The following is a 17,218-nucleotide window of genomic DNA, read 5'->3' on the forward strand; positions in this document are numbered from 1 at the left end:
CCCATACTTTAAAGATGATTACCACTTACCAAGTAACAGAAACATGCAGGGAAGCTTTTAACCAACTTCAGTTTGGAATTTCCAAGCACTAATTTGGGCAAGCCGAGCTGAGCAAGGTAGGTGAGTAGGGCTTGCTGCGCAGCTACTCGAGGGTCTGCGGTAGCTGAGAGCTGGCGACCGGGTAAAGCCTGAAGCTGTAATGATGTCAACTTGTTATTTACTTTCCAAATCTGAATGACTGAGCAAGGCGAAAGGAGAATCAATCAACCACAATGTGACCCTACAGGCGGAAAAAACGCAGCGCTACCACCAGCATGCAGTGGGGGAAGGGAAGCACGTGTAAACTGGGCCAGGGTTGCATCACGAGCGGGCTCGGGTTTTCGATCGTACCCTTCGTAATACCTCAGCATCAGTCTGCACAAGCTCAGGAGCCCAAGAGCTAAGAAGGGCAGGCTCAAGGGAGCCCTACCAAGTCCTCTGGGGGTGGGGTGGGGGCTTGAATGGCAGCTGATAGCTAATAAGCCAGTGTTCTGCTGATTCACAATTATGGAGACTGTGTAAGTGTGTATTTTTTATTGATGCGCTCTAATAACGGTGTACCAAGAGTAGTTTGACATATTTGACGTTTCGTAGCAATATTTTGCAAGGTAATTTTGAGGTCCGCCCTTTTGATGGAGAACCGGCCCCTTAAAAACTAGCCCCGGGTTCTCCCCCCAACCCCCAACTACCAGAGCAACAAACGCCTAGTGTTCAAGGAAGGAGCAAGTGAGGTTAGGGTTTAAATTGCCGAGTGTTACTGGGCTCTTAGCACCGAGCTCATTAGAAGCCTAAGGGAGGGGCAAATTGATTTTAAAAATACTCAGCAAGGCAGACACCAAAGGTGCTGAGGAGGAGGGCCGGATATTTATTTAATTGAATTAAAGGCGGGAGTTGGGGGAAATCGTCACCAACGTGGAAGGGAGGAAGAAGCGCCAGGGCTGGGCCTTACCAGCCATGGCAACAGAAAACACTTTGCCAGCGCCTGCGGTTTCAGGCCTGGGGGTGGGGATTTGCTAATTTGAAGGCCCCAGTACCCTAACATAGCCCTCCCCAGCTTATTTGTGCTTTAATCTTGTATTGAAGCTTCTCCCCTATGCATTTCTGACTCTTGGCTGGGAGGTGTTTTGCAAAGGTCATGGCTGCGCCCGAGTCCTCAATTTTTGCGGTGGGCGTAAAGGCAACGGGGGGGGGGTGCTTTATGTCGTTAATTTTGAAGAAGACCCGCTTGGAGATGGGTTGCACGAGAACCTTCTAGCCAGCTGGGCGGCTTCATCTTTTGAGGTGGGGGATGGTAACACTTTCAGTGGCTTGGGTTACCATTCCCTCCCCCAATCTTCAGGGTGGCCCTTGTTCCCATCCCCCCCCCCCCCGAGCCACCTTGGAGTGCGTGGTTTGGGATTGGGTATCCGTGTAGGGGCCCTGTTACCCTCATTCCTCTCGGAGCCTGTAGAAAAGGAGCTAGGGCCCGGGTTGGGGCCCAGAGGGCAACGCTTAGGTTTCCCTCCTCCACCTTGGGCTTGGGGCGGGGTGAGGTGGGGGGTGGGGAGGCTTTAGGGTGAAGAACTGTGCAGAGATGTAAGTCTTTTCCCTGCCCCCGGGGGGCTGGGTCTGGACTTGGTCCGGGGAAGGGCGGGCCTGGCGTCCTAGCCCTTAGTGGGGGAGGGGCTGCCGCGTGGGGACGCGGCCCCCCCCAGGAGTTGGGGGAGGGGCTGGCGGGCACGCGGTGGGGGAGGGCAGGGCTGTAGAGAGCCTCTTCCAGGTGTCTGGGGAGGGCTGCGCGCTGTCGACCCCCTTGGCACGTCTCCCAGCCAGGGTAGGCGCGCTTGCGTCCGCTCCCAGCGGAGGTCACTGGCCGTGTAGGTCCCTCCCGCCGTCCCGCCCTCTCCCGCCGCCGCCGCTCCCAGCCCAGCCCCCCCAGTCTCGACGCTCCGGAGCGACAAGCCGCCAGCGCCCCCGCCCCGCCGCCGCTGCAGCGCCCTCCGGCCGCCATTCGCCACCGAAACTTTCCAGCGCCCGCTCTTCTCGTGGACTAGGTGGCGGGCCTGGGGCAGCGCGCGGCTGCTCCGGGGCGCTTGGCCCTCGTCGGCCTCCGCGCGGCCCGGGGTTGGTGACGGTGGACCCGCCAGTACGCTGAGTGCGCGGCCACTTTGCGCGGCCACAAGTTGCACGGCTAGCAGCGAGGTGAGTACACGCCGGGCAGGGGCGCAAACTTCTCGGGCCGAGGGGCGCGGCGGTGACCCCGTCCGCGGGCCCTGAAGCTTCAGGAGGGGCAAGTTCCCGTGCGCCCCCCCCTCAGGTTGGGCGCGCTCCCTGCACGCTGAACAATACCTCCGGGGCGGCCGCTCCCCGAAGTGGCCGCGCGCGCGGGGGGCGGGAAAGGCCTGGGTGCGCCTTTGTTTTGGGGAGAGGGAAAGGCAAGTTTAGGGAAGCGCTGCTGTTCCGTCCCAGCATTTCTTTGTCTGAGGCTCCAAGGGGGTTGGCTGGGCTGACCCGGGTCGCCCTGGGACTTGGGGGCCGCGCGGGATCCCCTTGTGGGGGAGGGGAGCCTCATTCATCCTCGAGGCGCGGGCCGGCGCTCCCGGAACCCGGTGGACGCGCGGCGGCGCGCGGGGGAGAGTGGCTGGCCCGTCTGTGCTCAGTTTCTGAGGCGCAAACTGTCAGGGAAGTCCGAGAGCCCCCTCCCCATACCTACTCCCAGGCCTGGTCTCGGAGACCAGGCTTGGGGGAGGGGGGGTGACAACGATGGAGGGCGGCTCCTCTGGCTAGGTGAGGGAGAGGGACCGCCCAGCACGGCCTGGCGAGGGTGTAAACCTGTTGCTTTGGGGCTGGGGAGGGGTTCTCCAGATCTGCACTCACCCACATCCCAGTCTTAGGAATTTCCCTTACGTAGAAACGGCTGCAGGGAGCGGGAGTTTATGTGGGAGGGGTGCGCCTTTGAACATTGGTGATCTTCGGGTTTTGTGACAACTTTAGGAGGAGGCTAGAGGCCCGCTGGTGCTGGATGGGGCCTGGGCTTCACGTGCGTGACCAGTGCGCAATCAGGAGCTTGGGGCTTTTTTTTTTCTTTTTCCTTTTTTTTTCTTTTTTCTTTTCCAGCGTCTGGCATTCTCAGAGGCCTCCGCACTGTAAATTCCGCAGTTAGGGTCAGCTTGTTTCTTTCTGACCAAGTGTTGTGGAGCAAAACCTAAAACAGCTCCCCTCCCCCTAACCAAAAACCTAAGCCTCAGTGCTAGTGCAAGTGTTTGTTTCTGTTCTGCTTTGGGGTGTGCGCCTTGACCTGACTTGTGTTTTGCTCTGAGCTAGTCCCTGGTTTAACTTAAAAGAGGACACAGGAATACAGGAGGAGGAATGAGTGCTTTGTCCCCCCCCTGTCTTCGTTTAGGGTAGCAAATAGGCCTTGATGGGGGTCTATGAAATTTACCATTAGTCATTTCTAGAAGACACATTGAAAGGAATGAAATAGTGTTGAATGTAGATGGCACTTTTATTTTTAAAGGGATTTCATGTCCAAGTGTGCTGCAGATTTTCATGGAACCACCCACCTGAGTAATTAGTACAACGATGAAAGTTGAAGTTCACTTGATCCACTTATTAAAATGGCCCCCTAAAGCTTTTCAAGTCTTTAATCACACACACACACACCCCTGTAGGACAGGCATGAGTTATTTGGGGTGTAAGGCTCACATCTACCCCAGGATACCTCCTTGCTTAGGTCAGAGTAGTTCACTTAGGCAGAACTACTAAAAGATAAAAGGAAGATATTTTATCCCCCTTTGTGGTATTGGACAGATACTGGGTCTTTAGTTTACCTCAGTTTTGCTGTTGGGTTTTGCTCTTTTGCTAGGTCCAGGGAGTCACACCAAAGCAAAGTCTTTGGGGGACATCGGGAATTGAGGCTGATTGCTGTCTAGTATGGTGGACTACCAGGATCCTTGGGGTGACGATAATTTTCTTTGATGCAGGATTATTGTGGTTTGATTGAGAATGGCCTCCATAGGCTCATATCTTTTGAATGTTAGGTCCTCAGTTGGTGGAAATGTGTTTGTGAGAAGGTTTAGGAAGTGTGACCTTTTAGGGTATGTGTATCACTTTGAGGTTTCAAAGGCCTTCAGCATTCCCAGTTAGCTCACTCACAGCCAGTGTTTGTGGTTCAGTGCCATGCCTGCCTGCTGCCATGCTCCCTGTCGTGATGGATGGTCATGGACTCTTAACTAACCCTCGGAAACTATAAGTACCAGTGAGTTCTTCCGTCTGTAAGTTGCCATGGTCATAGTGTCTCTTCAAAGCAATAGAAAAATAAACAAGACAATTGGATTAGTCCAGAGAATTATAAACACCTTCAAGTTTTATATATTAATTTCTACATCTTAAGTTTGCTTTAGTAGACAATATAGGTGCCAGTAGTGTAGTATAGGATTGGAATTGTAAATAGGACTGAAGCCTATTTTTTTAGTGTTCTCGTGTATATGTAGATGAGTTTGTGGACTCGTGTTTCTGGATGCATGTGTATTTGTATGAAGGAGGTGGATGTCAGAGAATGATGTGGGATATCATCCTTAGTTGGTAATTATCTATTCGTGCTATTTTTTCACACAGGGTTCCTTTCTCATGCAACTTGAAGTTCACTAATTTGGCTAGACTGACAAGCCCCAAGGATCCTCCTCAGTGTTGGAATTGTAGACACAGACTGTTACATGGGTTCCCAGGGATTAAATTCAGATCTTCACTGTACTGATTGAACCATTTCCTTGAACACCAGTTTTACGTATCAGAGACTCTACATTTTTATTGTTATGGTCACATGGTGAATCTACCTTGCTAGGTTCTGGGGAGGGTGTTTATTGGGAACCATAAATGAGAAAGTATTTGCTCAGAGCAGCCAAGTGGCTGTGTCCGTTCCAAGTAGTGATTGGAGAGAAGAGGATGCTCTAGCCCCACTTAGCCTGAACTGTGAAAAAGCCCACCTAGTCAACCAGGTGCTGGACCATGGAATCCTTTAATTTTCCTGAGCATCGTTTTATACATTTGCAAAAATCAAAAGGAGGGGCTAGGGATGTAGCTTAGTTGCTAGGGTGCTTGCCTAGCAATCAGGGCCTAGCAAAAGAGTCCCTGTGTTCAGTCCCTGGCTGTGGATGTCATCTCAGCATTGAGGAGGTAGAGATAAAGAGGGTTAGTAGCAGGCACAGCTTGGTTGCAAAGAGGTCTTAGCTAGCGTGCATGAGGCCTTTGGCTTGACCCCTATTTCTTCTAGAAAGCAAGAAACAAAACAAAAACTTCACATTTTATTATGCCAATAAACAGGCTTCACTTTACCAGAATGTCCTGCAATGAAGATTTTCATTTTTTTATTACATTTCATTTATTTATTTGTGTGTATGTGCCTGCACATGTAGAAGTCAGGACAAGGTGCAGGAGTCAGTTCTCTTATCTTGTGGGTTCCGGGTGTCAAATTAGGCACCAAACCCCTTACTGGATACACCACGTTACTTACCCTGTGATGAGGACTTTATAGGCTTTTCTGCCGTGGATTATAATCACCATGTCTATTTTCCAGCCATAGAAACTGACTCTTAATAGAGGGTAAGTAATGCACTCATACGTAGGGGAGGAACAGGCATGTGGGTCCCGAGGCACACAGCTCTTAAACTTAGTCTTCCTCCGCATTCTTGTCTATCCAGTGTGGATTTTCCTACTTGAGAGGAGAGATCTATGAATTCCATTCCCTTTTTCTTCCCCTCAGATTTCCATTAAATGTTGATAGGGATCTGTCAATCAGTATTAGTTGTTTATGTCTCGTCATCTTGGAAGGCAGAACATGGTGTAGGGGTTGTTTTCTCCTACATAGCATTGCCACTGAGTCACACATGTGTATGTCCTTACAGTTAGCTGAAAACAGTTTTGATCTATTGGAGTCCATTTTATGGATTCAACAGCACATGAGATTCAACCAGTAACATGTCTCACTGAACAGAGTTAAATGTGCAAAGGCAGATCTGGTGGCCAGGGCTTTTCTGACACTTGAAGTTTTCATAAACAAAGCAGGAATTTGAGTGTAGTTTTTGTAGGGTGCATTTTGATTTTGAAATAATTCACAGGCAGGCTTATTTAAACAATTTGTGTGTGTGTTTTCATGTTGAACAATCCCCTCATGTCATTCTTCAGGTGTCCATCTTGATTTCAGTGTTTGTGTGTATGTACTTGTGTATGCGTGTATGTGTGTATCTGTGTGTGTGTGTGTGTGTGTGTGTGCGCGCGCGCGCGCGCACGTCTGTGTGCCTGTGTGCAGATGTGTGGGCACATGGAGGTCACAAGCTGACATTCAATTTCATTTATATTTTGAACAGGGTTTCTTACTGAACCTGGAGCCTACCAATTTGTACACACTGCAGTTAATATATATTAACACCTGACCAGTGACTGTCAGTGATCTTCCTTGTCTCTAATTCACAACTCTAGGATTATAGGCATATACCAACCACTGTCCCTATCTTTATACATGGATATTGAGGATGGATCCTCGTGCCTGTGTGGCAAGCACTTTGACCACTCAGCCATCTTCCCAGCTCCCTCCACCCCTTTATTTTTGAAACAGGGTTTCACTATATCATTCTGATGGGTCTAGGACTTGTTTTGTAGACCAGGCTGACTTTGAACTCAAGCTGCTGATTCTGTCTCAAGTGCTGGGATTAAAATCAGGTCACATACCAGCATGCCTAGCCCCCACCATGTATTTTGACATAGGTCTTTCTTGGCCAGGTGACCCCCAAAATGGCCAGGTTGGTGACCTGATGTTCACCTCTGCACAGCATTTTTTAAACCCCAAGACAGTTTCTTTATGTAGCCCTGGCTGTTCTGGAACTTGCTTTGTAGACCAGGCTGGTCTGGAACTCAGGGATCCGCATGCTGGCCCTGCTGGGATTAAAGGTGTGTACTATCACCTCCTGGCCAGCTTGTACAGCTATTTTTTTGTGGGTTCTGAGAATTAAACTCAGGTCCTTGTGCTTGTGTTGCAAGGACTTTGCTGGCCCAACTACCTTTCCAGTCCCCAGATTTTTCTGTATTTGTGTGAGATGGTGAGTGTTGAGTCTTAGACATGTGAGATGGAGATAAAGTACATAACCATGGAGCTACACCTGCAAACTCCATTTTATTCTGAGACAAGACTTCACCATGTTGCCTAAGCTAGCCTTGAAAAGTCATCCTCTTGAATAACTGAAATGATGAGCCTATGTTTCCTCACCTGGTCTGTATCTGAAAGCTCTTGTAAACACTGGGTACCTTGGGTTCTTTCCATTCCCTTCTTCAAGTTTAAATCCTAAATGCTGCATTTGAATTTAGGAGGTCAAAATCTTCCAAATTAAAAGATCCACAGAAGCGCTTACACAGGGCACTGCTGGTCACAGCAGTCAGTTCCTTTAAAAAAAGCAAAGCATAGCTATTAGTGTTTCCTGAACATTGGCCCTTGACTCAGGGTATTTTTATTAATTATTTGATATATTCTTTGCATAGTTATGTGGATGTGTTAGAGATGTCATTTGTAAGAGAGGACAAGGGAGGGAAGAAACCCAACTTGTGTTTACCGTAGACATCTCTTTGCATCTGTCCTAATGTACTATTTTTATCTTTTGATTTTAATCTTATTATTGTTTGGATTCATTCATTGACTCTCTCTGCCTCCCTTCCTCTCTCTCCCCCTCCCTCTTTCTTTCTGTTCTTTGAGCCAGGGTCTTACTACATAGTCTCTGACTTGCTCTGTAGACCAGGCTTGCCTCCCTTTGTCTCTTAAATGCTGGGATGAAAAGTTCCATAGTTGGTTTAACTAATTAATTAGTTAATTAATATTTTGTGTGTGGTGTGTTCATGTGTGTGCATTTGGGCATGCAGATGTATATGTTTGTGTTGCACACACGCATGTGTGCTAGAGGTTGATGTTAGCTGTCTTCTATCATAGTTCATCCTTCCATTTTTGGAGACAGGAGCTCTCACTGAACTTGAACCTCTCACCATTGCTGGGATTCCAGATATACATTGCACTGGGAAAGAGGGAAGGAAGGGTGTCAGAGAGCGAGATCTGAGGGGAAAATCTTGCCGAGTCTCTTGTCTCCAAAGGCCAGTTCCTTCCTTCATACTAAAAATAGTCATGGAAAAAGAAAAAAGTTTATCTTTCAAACATTAAGAAAGGATAAATGTTTACAAAATGATTTTAATCTTGCTTCCTCATTGGAGGTGGTTTTAAAACGTATTTAGCAGTGAAAGATTAACAGTTTATTGAATGTAGTATACCTGTGACTTTTTTAAAGGGTAAATCTGAGGTGTCAGGAAGCCCGAGGTAGGAACCAAGTGTCTTGGCTCACTCAGCTGAGAAACTGTGATGTTCAGTGTTGAGTGATCACTGTAGGTCACTTGGTCAGGAAGCTGGGGCTCAAAGGGGGGAAACCCTTCATTTATGCCCACAGCAAATGAAGACTTGAACTACGTATAGGTTCATTATAAAAGCATTTTTGAGTCAAGTCTCACTCAGTGGCTTATTTTGAACTTGATGTCCCTCTGAGGGACTATTTTTCACCTATAGAAGAGAGTCAGTCACCTCAGGGCTGTCCAAGTGTTCTGATGGAGCTAGGCATAGGGCCTCACATTTACCATCCCTTTGGAAGAGAACCGATTTCAGATTCTCTGCAAGATCAATAGATGGTGTTAAGCGCTGAGCCTTTTCTCTAACCCTGCCTCCCAACTCCTTAGTCTCTTCCCTCAGCCTCTGGAGTGCTGGGATTTACAAACATTTGTTGTACACAGCTGGCACATCAGTGTTTTGGGGGCAGGGTATGTTAAGAAATAAATGACCATAGCTGCTGACAGGGACAATAAGAATCTCAGATGCACATAGGAAAAAGGGAAAAGGGGAGAGATGGTACTTGAAGAACAATTGAAATTCAGGCCTGTGGATATGGGGAGAGGGGGAAGAGGGGCAGAGAAACTCTGCCTCCTAAGCACTCAGAGCCCAAGAATACCCGAAACTTTCTGTTTCTTGCTGTGGTTTTTAAAGATGTTACAGATCACTAGATTTGGCTTCAGGTCACCTTCTTATTTGTGGTGGTGTTTAGGAGAACTCCCAGATAGCCCTGTCTCATGTTTATGCAGACTCGGGAAGGAACCAGTGGAAACACTGGTCAGCCTAAAATTTCAGTGCCACACAGGTAGGCTAGGAAACCTGAAAGTGTCTAGATAGGCAAAGAGTGTTTGAAACTTTTTGTCTGGTTGTGGACTCTAGATGCTGCTTCTGTCTGTATCTGAATAGCTGGTGGCATAGTGAAATGAACCAGAGGTTTGGGGACTGTGCTGGTCATTTTTTTTAACTTGACACAAGCCAAGGTCATCTAAGAAGAGAGAACCTCAACTGAGAAAATATCTTCATCAGATTGGCCTGTGGGTAAGTAAGTTGGTGGATGTGGGAGGGCCTAGCATATGTGGAAAGTGCCATCCTTGGGCAGGTGGTCCAGAGTTTCAGTATAAGGTAACAAGCTGTGTAAGCCATGAAGAGCAAGCTAGGAAGTAGCACCCCTTTGTGGCCTCTGCTCCAGGTTATTATTGTTGTTTAAACATTTTTTGAGATTATAATTCAGAATTTCTCCTTTGTATTTTCTCCCTTAAAGTCCTCCCATATCCTGTCATCTATAATTCCAGTCCCAGGGGATCTGTCATTGTCTTCTGACCTCTTGTGTATCAGGCGGGTACATACATACATACATACATACATACATAAAGCCAAAATGTTCATACATATAAAATAGTACAATAAATAAATCTTAAAAAAGAAAGCAGCAATTTTTCTGTACAGAACTGCTGACAGGTAATTAAATATCATTCAGTATCTACAGTGGCTTAGAAGGTGGGGGTGAGGCTGCTTGCCTATTATCTTTAGACACAGGGCAGTTGAGAATGCAAAGCTCCTAAAGTCTTTGTCATAGATCAATCATGTAAAAGTAAGCCAGGATAAAATAGAGAACTCATTTTGTGTTTGTTTTTTTAGAAAAAAGTGAAAAATTTTTGCTTGTTTTTTGTGTTTTTTTTGGGGGGGGGTTGGGGGTTGTTGAAACAGTATCTCTTATTGCCCAGGTTGTCTCTTATTGCCCAGGTTGTTCTTGCATTTATTTGCTGTGTAACTGACGTTGATTTTGAATTCCTCCTGATCCTCCTGCCTTAGCCTCCCTGGTGCTGGGGTGGTGGGTGTGCACTGCCATGTCATGCTTAACAAAAACAAATTCGTACTTGCACTGCTCACCTCCATTTTAGTTTGGGCAATAATTTCTTTCTGTGTTTTCATGGCAGCTGCTGTGTTTTCTGGAAGACTCCTTGTCTTGGCAGTTTGGCAACTTAGATCTTAGTTTTCTGTTCTCGTGACAAAATGCCATGCCCAAGGCAACTTTAAAAGGACAGCATCTGATTTTGGGGTTTAACAGTTTCAGAGGATTAGAGTCCATGACCACCTTATTGAGGAGCGTGGTAGCAGTCAGACAAGCCTGGTGCTGGAGCAGTAGCTGAAAGCTTATGGGTGGAGACAACAACCATGAGGCAGAGCAAGCTGTGGGCTTTTGAAACCTCAAAGCAAGACCTAGTGATTTACACACACACACACACACACACACACACACACACACACACACACACACACACACCCTTCAAAACGGCCACACCTCCTCATCCTTCCCAAACAGAAACCTCAAAGCAAGACCTAGTGATTTACACACACACACACACACACACACACACACACACACACACACACACACACCCTTCAAAACGGCCACACCTCCTCATCCTTCCCAAACAGTTCACCTGCTGGGGACCAAGTATTCAAATATATGAGCATGTGGGGGCTGGTCTCATTCAAACTACCACAAGTGACCTGTCAAGTGTGTGCGATCACTTGAACCTGTGTGTCAAGGAGTGTATACATGTGTATGTATATATGTGCACAGACTTGTAAGTTACATGTTTATATATCGTGTGGAGGCGAGAGGTCAACATTGGGTATCTTCCTCACTTTATATTTTTAGACAGTTCCCTTACTGAACCTGGAGCTTGTTCATTTGCTGACTGGACAGTGAGCTCTGCTCTCCCTGTCTCCATGTACCCAGCACTGGGATTACAAACTACTTTAGCTGGCTTTTATGTGGGGTCTGGAGAAGGAACTTGACTCCATTTCCATGCAATCTGGGCATTATAAACCACACCATTTCTTCAGGCCTAGGTGTCAAGATTTTAATTAGAAAGCCATACATTATTTTTTTTTGGTACTTTTCCCCTCCAGTTTGTTAAGGATCAATATTTTATGTTGACTGAATGCTGGGGTTGGGAGGAATAGACAATTATTTCTATCTCAGACGCATTCTGTTGTTTTTTCATGATTAAAATAGGCACTGTATAGTTAACATCAATAGGATGGGGTGTGAATTATAGTTTCCCTTCTTCCCTCTCTCCTTCTCTCTCTCTCCCTCCCTCCCTCCCCTCTACAGTGAAAGTTAAAGCAGGTAGAGAGTCTCATTGGCCTAATACCTTGACTACCAGCCACTTCCAACTTTGCTTGAGGCCTTGCCTGGTACGCAAGCAGGTCTTGGTTTAATGCTGGAAGCAGGTCAACAGGATCCTGTGACCCTGCTTTAGCTCTGAGCCAGCATCCTCATGTCTTTGTTGAGTGACAGCACTCATCCATTTGATGATTTGACATCCAATTGTATGATTGTAATATTTCAGAAATCTGTCTCCAAGGATTGCCCTAAATGGACTGTATCTTTTGAACCTGAGTGCTTTGTATTTCCTGTGTGTTGAAACAATATGCTTACTATGTGCAGGTGTTTCTGCACTATTCCTGAGAGTTCAAGGGGACTGGTCAAGGCAAGGGAAAAGCCTGGATCATGAATGCTGTTGGGTCCAGGAACCCGCAGAGAGAGTATAGAACCAAGTGCAAGGACTGTTGACAGAATTCACTCGAGGAATGAAGTGGCTTCTCCTTAGAAGATGAAGCTATTAAAATGAGCTGTCATGGATTTTCCAAGGAAATAAAATCATTTTTTTGTTCAAATAATTGTGAGGCTTGATAATTATAAAGATCTGAAGTTAGCAAAATTATGTAGCCCAAGTTAATTCCATTAGTGTGCTCAACCCAAATATAGAGTAAGATTAACATTTCTATCAGTACAGGGCCTCCTAGCCTTAGCTGCCTTCTTCCATTCTCCATTCTCCTTCCCTTTCCTGTTCTTTTCTTCCTCCATTTCTGGTTTTTTCCTCCTCCCTCTGTCTTCTTCCCTTTTTTTCTTTTGCTAGTGAACCCAGGGTCTTGTACATGCTAGGCAAACAGTGTAACACTGAACTGTATTCAGAATATCCCAGTTAGCTGCCTTCAGGATACATGTTTTGTGGAAACAAGAGACTTTGAATTTTTTTCTTTGTGTGTGTTGGGAGAGGGGGTGGAGTATCAAAGGCAAAGGCATGGGATAATTTGCCAGCTACTTTTATGGTACTGAGATGATGGAACCTAGGTCCCTGTTCAGTTGAGGCAAGTATTCTACCACTGAACTATTCCCTACCTCCAATTTAGACACTATTGGAGAAGATGACTTTAAATATCTGTTCCTTCTGCCTCCCAAATAGTGGATTTATAGGGGTTCACCATCATGCCAAGCTTATATGGTGCTGGAGAGCAAATTTAAGGCTTTGTTCATATGAGGCAAACACTCCTATAACTAAAGTATAGTCAGGTACGTCCAATCCTCACGCCCCCCCCCCTTAAATTTTTCTTTCAGCATCTAGGCATAGTTGCTCGTGTACACCTTTCATCCCAGCACTCAGGTGGATATTTTGAGTTAAAAATCAGTTAGAACTGGTTTACAGAGTCAGTTCCAGGACAGCCTGAGCTACACAGAGAAAGCCTGTCTCAAAACAAAACAAAAAGAAAAACCCAACATTTTTTTCATTTAAATAAAATCTTATAAGATTACCTAGGGTAGCCTCAAACTTTTACAAAAAAGCTTTTTAAAATTTTTCATGTGTGGATGTTTTTCATGCATGTCTGTGCACCATGTGTATGCCTTTTGCCTGAGGAGATAAGAGGAGGTCATTGGATCTCCCGAATTGGTGTTACAGAAGATTGTAAACCACTATGTAAGTACTGGCAACCGAAACTGGGTCCTCTGGAACAAGTGTTCTTAACTGCTGCTTCTCTCCAGGCCCCATTTTTTGTCTTTTTGAGACAGTCTCACTCTACAACCCAGCGTGACTTGGAATTTAGTGCAAAGCCCAGGCTAGCCTCCAAACTCAAGGCAGTCCTCCTGCATCAGTCTCCCAATAAGTATTAGAGGTGTGAGCCACCCCATATCTCCTCAAGCTTCTGATCCTCTGTGTCATTGTCCTAAGAAGGTGGAACTGTGTCTCTCCATGGCCGGCCCTGTTGAATCTGTCATTTTGGGGTCTTACTTTCTTCATGTCATAGTAAATGAGCGGCAGGAGGTCATTACCTTAATCTTGTTTTTCTGTGATGCCTTTGCTTTTTTCAGTTCCTGGTTCGCGCTCTGATTTCCTGTTCTATTTACTTTTCCATTCAATGTTCTATATTTGGACAACAAATGTATTTCTGTGGGTGGGTTTCTGGTGTCCCAGATGTTCATGGGAGTGGAATTTCCCCAAGCACACCAGGGGGCCTGGGTAGCAGCTAGTGTTTGGCTTTGTGTATCTCCTAGACTTGAAATAAGATGGTCCTGGATGTGGAGTGTGCAGCAGCTCCCTTTGTTTTGCTCTGCCTTGCCCTCAGTGTTTGCTATAGTTTTGGTTGTTGGAGATACCGGCTTCAGGGATGTGTCCTTTGTCATAGACCTCATTTTCATTTATTTATTTTTCTTTTGCAGCACTGGAGATGGAAGCCAGAGCCTTATGCATGTTCTCTCTCACTGAGTGATACTCTTCCATCCCCTCCACCCTTGATGTAGAACTCTAGTCTGCTTTTTAATCCATGTGACTGTTTTTCACCAGCATTGTTGGTTTAAATGACATGCCATGAAAGTCACCCTCTTAAATGACATATGCAAATCTCACTAGTAGAAGGTTGTATAACATTCTCATTGTAGTTCTTATCCTATCCAGTAGTCAGTTGACTCCCTAACCCTACCCAGCAAGCTCTGGATAAGTATTGTTTACTCAAATTTTAGAACTCTTTTTAGTTTTAATTAAGCTTTCGGAGTTGTTATATTGCACTGGTCTCCCGGCCTCGACTTACCAAGGGGAGTGATTGATGGGCTAGTTTAATTGTCTTCCCACCTCAGTACCTCAGTTTTCCTTTTTTTTTTTTTTTTTTTTGAGGTGGAGTATCTCTGTGTAGCTCAGGCTGGCCTCAAACTTGTAGTTTTAAAGCCTCAACCTCCAGAGTGCTGACAGATCTAGGCCTGGCCCCCTATACTTTTTATATGCAGATGCTGGGAATGGAACCCAGGGCTTCATGCAAACGAGGTCTGCACTCCAACTGAGCTACAGCAAACCCCCTAGGTGTTTGAAAATCTTGTGGAGTCTGTTCTCTCCTTCTGTGCCTGGGGATCACACTCAGGTTCCTCAGGCTTTGTAACTGGCATCTTGACTGGTTGAACCCTCTTGCAATTTTTGACTGCAATACAAAGGAGCTACTTAGACACTTTGTGAAGACTGAAGCCCCTGTCCTAGAGATTCTTTCTGATTGTTCTCATAGAAGAAACCACAAGCCTCTGTTACTGATCAGCAAGTAGGCACTATTTTTATGAAACAAAGGGTTTGTAAGACTTAGGAGCTCATTTTAGAAGAGGGGGTGATTTTCTACTCCCCTTGGAAGTGTTTATTCATGAATAAGCAAATAATGAATGACCAGTGCAGATAGAGGAACTGGGAACCTGGGGTTTCCCTCTAGGAATTGCATTTCATTGTGTGGGTTCTGTTCTGAAGGTTCCTGCCTGACTGACACTTACATGCGCTTGCTAGCTGCAATTTGTGTGGCCTGCAGCCTCCTCTCCAACTCTTGTCTGCTCCTGCTCCAGGACTCTGGCCCTCACTGATCTGTCTGCTCCCTTGCAATTTCTCTGTGGCTCCTGGCTTTCTTTCAGAGATAGCTCTCTTTTTCTGTATTTTTGATGCAGGCTTGTTATGTAGCCTAGGCTGGCCTGGAACTCAGTATGTTGCCAGTTTGGCAGTGATCCCAGCTCAGAATCCATTCATTTTTTTCTAAGACAGGAAATATAAAAATGCTGCTTTAAAAAGAGCCCAGACTGTGCAAATCTCTTTCTCTGCTACTCTAGAATACCCAGTGTTCTATAGGGTAGAGTAATTTTTTAGATTTTTTTCCTACCAAGTTCTGCAATCCTGTGCAAATATGTAGCCTCATACTTTAATGTTTATGGAATCATGCTATGCCTGTTTAGCGTCACCTACTTTATTTTTGTTTTTATTTCGTTATGTTGGAAATAAAGTAGGAAGGAAGCATACATTTAATCAATTTTTGGCACACATACATGTGCACACGTAAAATATCTGTAAAACTTGGAGGACAAACAAATACTAAGTATTGTTACTACTCTCCAGTTTCCTACTACCTTTTGGTAATCTTACTTGTTCCTTTGGACACCCTCTCCCCATCTGCCCTCAGATAATCTTTGATCCTTCTTCTTCCCCACCCCCAACCTGACCTTTTGTGTCTGCTAGACAATTCCTTTACCACTGAGCTACAGCCTCAGACCCTGAGGTAAATGTTTGACAATACTGAAGGTTGTTGAATTGGCCCCTGGTGAGCTTGCTAGCATACCAAAGGGCCAGCCGGGCCCCACTCTTAAGTTTCTTTGTGGAGGTGGTGCCTGGGCCTGCCTTCCTAACAGCTTCCCTGTAGCAGCTGCTGGTGGAATGCCCACACACACTTTGAAGGGCTCTCATCCTCAAGGGAGTCCTTATAAATGGTGACTGTGACTTCATTCTTTCTTGTGACACTTTTCTCTCCTATACTGTTCCTTGTCTTATAAGGCTGCTGGTAGCTGAGACACTAGGTTCCCCATTTTTGTATGTGCGGTTGAATATGGCTCCTGGGTTTGATTTCTTGGTGGCAAGAAGAATCTATTGGGAATCCCCTGGGGTGCTAATTGTCTGTACCCTCCAGCCTTGAAATACTCCTTTCCTCATCAAATGGAGGCTTACCCATATTGATCCCTGCCAGTAGTTGGTATGGTCCTTGGATGGAGTGTGGAATGGGTAGGCACCTACTTATGTGTGACAGGCTGGTAATCCTACCTATTACGCCTAAGATTGCAACATACTACTGTGCCTGCTGGGACTTATGGGTAAATGGAATGCATTGCTTATTTTTTCTTTCATAGCCAAACCAATTCCATCCATTATGCACCCTCACCCCTCATAGAGCCAGACTCAAGCATCAGCCCCATTTGAATTCCTTGGTTAGTCTCTTGTGAGGAGTTGATACAGGACCATATTGGAGAAGCTAGAGATCATATAAATGTTTAGCTCATGGCCAGTAGATTTGATAACACTGATTTAGTTTATTTGGGGAAAAGATAGACTTGTGTAAGAGTAAGTCTGCATGATTACCAACTTCCTGGTTCTGCCTTTCTTGTTTGTAGGTGGTGCTTGGAACCCATCCTGTGAATTCTAGGTGGATCTCTGCCTGAGTCCAATACCTCAGCCCCACATCTTTTCTCTTGCTGCTGAGCAGAGTTCATTCTTCTTAGCATAACCAGCTCAGATGATGCTGTAGGAAAGAGGGTTTATTTGGATGATTTCACGAATAAGCATGTAATCACTTCTGGTAGTGTATTATGTATGACTGACCAATCCAGTGATTTCATCCAAATCTAGCTTGGTGAACTGATGCGTTTATTAGGGTTACCTACAAGAGAAAAGGTGACTCAGAGGCAGTTATATCACTAAAAATCCCACTATAGTGTGAGTGACAACTCACAAAAGCTGCGCCCCTGGATCTTGTTGCTTGCTCAGCTTTACCATCGAGATTTTCCTCTGTAGTAATTGCTTACCACTTGTATGACCTCAGGGAGGGGACGTGTGGACTTCACAACTTAAAATTTATTTAGTGTGTGCATGAGCACATGCTCACCATGTGCTCCTTTGCCACAGTGCCAGAGTGGAGGTCAGAGAACAATTTGGGGAA

At 45.9% G+C, this 17,218-nt stretch overlaps 1 protein-coding gene across 3 annotated transcripts in view; it reads left to right on the forward strand.

Annotated features, from left to right (window-relative positions):
- Positions 1-351: 351 nt before the first annotated feature.
- The window catches only part of Tbl1x (transducin (beta)-like 1 X-linked), a 156,664-nt gene continuing 139,797 nt past the window's right edge, over positions 352-17,218 (forward strand). The window contains 1 exon segment of one of the 3 annotated variants that reach the window (NM_001437042.1): positions 352-557. The gene's annotated coding sequence lies outside the window, so the exon portion shown is untranslated. 3 annotated transcript variants of the gene reach the window in all.

Source organism: Rattus norvegicus, chromosome X (genome assembly GCF_021556685.1).
Source record: "Rattus norvegicus strain SHRSP/BbbUtx chromosome X, alternate assembly SHRSP_T2T, whole genome shotgun sequence".
Lineage (NCBI taxonomy): Eukaryota > Metazoa > Chordata > Mammalia > Rodentia > Muridae > Rattus > Rattus norvegicus.